Genomic DNA, 6000 nt, shown 5'->3' with positions numbered 1-6000 from the left:
CTCTCTCGCCATTTGCCTCTTGGTTTGTGAAGGTGCCTTGCAGCTGATGTGATCCTTCACAGCGAGTGAGACTTGGCCTCCTGACAGGGCTAAACATGGTGTGATTGTAAATAATTATTAGCATTTGTTGTAACCTAAAGTGGCACATCCGCAAAAGTGCAGAGCTCACATGTGGTGGAGCTATTTTTTCTATGTATTGTGCATGTCAAACACAGCTTACCTTAAAGTAAAAGGTGCCATGTCAGCTGCATTACCCTTGAGTGTATCCGATTTCACACAAATAATGCCTTTCAAAAATATTCATTCTCCCTATAATTTTTTTTCACTTTTTGTCACATAATGGCCACATTTTTACCAAAACAAATCTTAAACATGTGGAGTGTGTTTGTATTCAGCCCCCATTACTGAATGTTTGTAGAACTCCCTTCGCTGCAAATACGTTCCTTTGGTATATGTCTCTACCAATTCTGCATATTTAGAGAGTGAATTTTTTCTTAATGTTTTTTGTAAAAAAAAAATCAGGACTGGAAAATCAGGACATTAGCTATTAATTGACATATACATTGTAGCCCTGGCTGTATTTTTGTCCTTCCTACTCTGCTGAAAGGTGAACCACTAACTCAGTCCCAACTCTTCCTCAGCCCCGAATGAGGTTTGCTTCCCGAAATGCTGACTATTAAAGTTAATTATGTAGTGCATTTCATGCACAAAGGAACACAATTTAGCTCCTTTCATTTTCCATTTAACAGTGACTAGTTTTACTGTCCACGGAGAAGAAAATCATCTCCACAGCTTGGTCCTGACGTCAGCCTTTCTGACTTTAGCCAGCACTTTAAATGGGACAAAAATGCCAAACAATTGTAGGATAAACATACGGGCAATATTTTTATATAGATCCGTCTATTGATCTATAGATCAATAGTTTTACTGTACAAAAACTAAAAAGATTAAAAGAACAATGTTCATTTTAAATCCAATCCCTATAAGCCAAATTCAAAGTGTCATGGAGCCACTTTTATTAACTTCAAGTCTCTTGGTGTCATTTAAGATGAACAGCCACATCTTGGTAGGTTTGTAGTTGTCTAATATAAGTATCAGCTCTCTCCATTTTTAGATGATTAATGGAAAAGTGCTGTGTGAGAATGCCTGGAATGCTGAAATGTAAATGCTATTTAGGGTATTAGGTTGAATATGAATCCGCACATGTTTTTCAGATATAAGTTTGCAAATATGCATTTACAACCATGTTATGTATTTTTTTACTTCACTATTATGCACTACTACTGTATGTCTTGATCTGTTCAATAAATTACCAGTAGAAACACTGAAATTGTGGTTTTAAAATGACAAAATGTTAAAAAAGCTCAAGTGTTATGAATATTTTGTCAAAGCTTGGTATGTAATTCTTATTTTAAATCAGCAATTTCTTTGTTCATGCCCGTTTCCCCCGACCCCCAATCTTCTGTCCCAACTATTTTGACTTCTGGTGTTCAGATGCTTTTCTATTTATGTCACACACTGAGGACAAAAAGATTTTATAGATGTTTGTTTGAAAGAAAACATAATCAGTCTGGTAGTTGTGTTCAAAAATATGTTGTTAATTATCACTTAACTGCTATTGGAAAGCACTGTAGGGAAAGGATTTATTTAAACACAGAAAGACCCTGACAGCTGTGGAATAAATAGAAAGGTAATTACTTCCGAGCGCTGGCAAATGCTCGTCACACGCCAGCAAAGACATCATAGGTAAACAGTATGAATACAAAAGTAAAGTTCACGTACAAACACACCTTGTCCCAATGATCTGAAGAGAACTTTGTTCCATAAATACACTCGTGTACAAATCTAAAACTAAAGATGGATAGTAAGCATTGCTCTTAGCATATACTTTAGTTGTAGCTCAACACCAAATCCAAATAAAAAGAAAACACAAATACAACACACTGAAAAGCCATTTTATAGCTAAATTTTCCCCCAAAGTCTTATTAATCACTCTGTCTTAAAAAACCACACAAAAAAAAACATCCACATTGTGCAGCCAGGAAATGTTGCGAAACAGCAAGATGAGTTCGTCTCAGATTGACTGGCTAAAGCTCTACATGGAAAAGTCACATAACAACAGAGGCTGCCTGTCCTGACTGGCTGAGCCAAGAAACATCCAGCAAACAGAAGCACACAGGGGTGAAGAGGGAGCACAGCGTGGAAGCTTTATGGATGTTGTGCATTCAGGTTCTCTTTGAACAGAGTCGGTCGGTAATCCAACAGTAAATCTAAATCCATGCAGCACTGCCGGGGGAGGACAACCTTTGATACTGTGAGTCCATCTCAATTTAAAGCTTAAGTTTCAACAAAGTAAAACTTACATGTATAAATATGGTTTCTGAGGTCCCAAAATGAGCCATTTGCTTCAAGAAAACATCAATAACTTTTACATATCTGTGCTGTAGTAAGTGAAATAGAGTTGACAGTAGCAGTTTTCACTTGTGGTGAATATAGAATTGATGAAACCTTTGCTACAAACAAATAAAGCAATAGCAAAGGATATACTAGCTTTTCAAAGGAAGAGATACCAATCTATATGTTGTCATGTTCTCACAATATTATAGAAACAAAACTAAGTCATATGGTAAGAAAACTAATACCATGTATATTTTTGCAAAGGATAGTACAGTCTTGTGGCACAGCTAACTGACAAAGAAAGTTTGAAAAGGGGAGGTTTAAAGGGAAAGTTACAATTATTTGTAGTCTGCCCAAAGGGTGATCAGCAGCTGCTTTGAAAATAGAGCATACGGAACAGCAATATGCTAACCATTTCATATTGCTGTTGTGCATTTTATCAAAAAAATAACTATATGTACAGACTCATTCAATAAATTGTAATATGAAGAGTCAATTAATTTCAGTAACACTATCACCAAGTGAAACATGTAGATCAATGAGAGGACTGATGCTTAAACCGTTATTTCTCTTAATTTTGATTATTTTTTTTAAACAGCTGATAAAACATTTAAAATTAGAATATTACATCAGACCAATAAAAAAAAACTCTTTAAAAATAGAAATGGGGGTTTAATGAAAAGTATGTTTAATACCTGCTTAAAAGTTGATATTTTGAAAATGTACTTTCAGTTAATTTCATCAATACAGCAAGTCAGTTCCTGACGAGCTAAAACCTAAAAGTGTTATTTAGACAGGTTGTGAGAGTTTCGACTCTCTAACATCTCCTACTGAGGGATCTGGAACCGTGTGTTTTGGTGAGGGGGAGTGCAGGCGAACAGACTGTCTACTGACCTGATAAGCCTCTGGAGGGATTTCCTCTCTGAGGCTGGGGCTGAACCACACACACATATAGTAAATCAGAATGCTCCCGGCTGAGCAGATGTAGAAGGCAAAGAGCGGCTTTTGTAGGAGATGGTTTTTCCTGAGGAGTCTCAGGAAATAAAGTCTGTACTCCACCTTATTTAGTAACTGTTTGGTATTTGCCCCCCAGGTAAGATTATTCTGTATTTCCATTCTCAGAAAACAGAAGGCTGACTCCCTCTCCACACAACAGATGAATATCTGTTTTTCTCTTCTCAAAGTCAATACCCAGCTCCTTAGTTTTGCTGCTGTTGCAGATTATTGACTCTGCTCAATCCAGTAAGCTCGCTCTCTCTAGCCCCTGTGATTAACCTGAGCAGAGCGGTGTCATCTGCAGACTTAATGATGCTGTTGCTGGGTCGATAGGGGTACAATATAAGCGGATTGTGAAAGTGAACTCAGCACACACTCTTGTGGAGAACTGATGTTGATACTGGGTGCAGTGGAGATATAAGAGGCCATTCTGATCTTGATAAGAAGGTCCAGAAAACTGTATTTACTCAAAATATCTTGGTCTGATGTTAAAATTTGTTAGATAAATTAAACTTTCTTAAGTCACTTAAGGTCATTAAGATCTAATAAGTTAAAAAAAATTAACATCAATAGTGGCACATAAAAATTTAATCTCAATTGCAATAATTAATTTTAACAATGTTTATAGTCAAAATTTACCCCTACCTCACCCTGGTAAAGTTATATACACACCTATACTAATTTTACATTACCTGCATGTTGACCATAACATGGACATAAGTTTAGCAGGGCAACTATTTTTACAGATATCTGGAATATCTGTAAAAATAAAATTGTAACAAATTAGAGGAAAACCAGAATAACCTTAAAAGAGAGAACATGGTAAGTAATTTCAATCTGACTTATTAAACTGTACATTCTAGCATTAAAATATTACTGCTTGCAGACAGGGGTCTTGAACAAAAGTTCATCCAACATGCCCTTTTTTTTCCTGATGTGTTGCAGTAACAGCTGGACCATTGCAACACTCTAAAAAGGCATATCCAACAGATGTTACCCTCTAAAAAAAGGAATTGTTTGACTCCCTTAGTTTGAAACTCGTTTGGGGAGCATGGGTAAGAATTTAGGGAGATACCACAGCTAACAAGATATTAAACATTGGGCAATAAAAAAATGGCATGAGACGCACTTACTGTATAAGTAATCTGCCATCTTTGTCCACTCTGTAAAAAGGCAGCTGTTTATTGTTATGTTAAGTCTTACTTCATAAGGCCACTCATGACCATTTAATGTTTTCAGATTGTAGTTTTGCAAGTTTTATTTAGCTTAGAATCCATATTATAAGAAACTGAAGCCCTTCCCACATAAAGACAAACATATATTTAGAGATTTTACAGTGACAGGTTGTTATTAAAGTGGCGCTATTCATAGTTTTTGGCACAGCTCATAATAGCAACTTCCTCTGTTGCTCTTTAAAAGCGTCAAGCAGTCGAAACTCTAATTCAGATAGGCCAAGCAGTGTGACTAACAGTGAGTTTGTGTACCCTGCTACCACTCTGTCCAAGTATGACATAGCTGGAAGTGATGAGGATGAATCTATCTTAAGTAGATTTTATGAGCCAGTAAAGATTCATTGCAACCGCTGATACTCTGAAACATAGTGCCTTGCAAAGGTTTTAAACCCTGAGAATTGAAGGGTTTCATCACCAAACAACTACAACCTATTCAATAAATCTGAATATTATTGAAACGCTGATAAATTTTTCATCGTTTGAGGAAGGAGTCTGGGTGTCATCTTCCCCAAATTTCTTTTGGCCTACATGTAAAATATAATATGTGGAGGATCACTGCATGCCACCCTGAACACATGGTAGTGGCAGCATCATTTTGAAAGTTTTGGCAGCAGAGGCAAGGAAGCTGGTTGGAGTTTATTTGAATGTGGAAAATGGAAGGAAATTCAACCTCTTCTAATGAAACCAAATATTTATGATGGAAACTCAGTCATTCTTTATGCAAATGTCCCCTTTTTAAATAAAGGTCAGAGTCAGTGACTATATAAAACCAGAAATGTGTCATACAACTGTTATATTTTGTTGTAATGTTTTCCCTGTGTAAAATGTACACTTTGCACATTCAATAAAAATATTCATTTTTGTGAGCTTTTAAAATTGCATCTGCTTTGCAAGTAGTCATCAACTGGGTTTTGTTTATCTATACCCATTAATATATTTTTATTCTGTACAATATCTGTTTTTGCATGTGTGCATATGTTGATAGTTAGCCCTGCTGATTACTGAAGCTTTTCATGGTTGCCTGGGTTAGTAAAAAACTGTAGCATATGTGCAAGCATGAGGTCACTCACGGGGACCAAAATGACTTAAACGGATGCTGAATCATCTAACATGGGCAAAGAGCAGCAGAGGTGGACCGGAACGCAGAAAAACAGTCAAAACAAAAGTCAACAGTAGGTAAAAACACCAGCTGCCCTTTTACAAATAAGAAACTGTTCTTTGAGGTTCACAGCAAGCTAAGGGTCTGTTTAAATAATCACAAGAAGTATTTAAATTGAGTGAAAGGACCTGAAAGAAGAAAGTTGGCGATGTTATCTTTGAAGAACAAGTAAAAAGGTGCAAAGCAGGCTCCCACAAGAAGCCCACGAGCATGATA

Source organism: Xiphophorus maculatus, chromosome 15, assembly GCF_002775205.1.
Source record: "Xiphophorus maculatus strain JP 163 A chromosome 15, X_maculatus-5.0-male, whole genome shotgun sequence".
Taxonomy (NCBI): domain Eukaryota; kingdom Metazoa; phylum Chordata; class Actinopteri; order Cyprinodontiformes; family Poeciliidae; genus Xiphophorus; species Xiphophorus maculatus.
The sequence above is the reverse complement of the archived record's forward strand: the minus strand, read 5'-3'. Positions refer to the sequence as shown.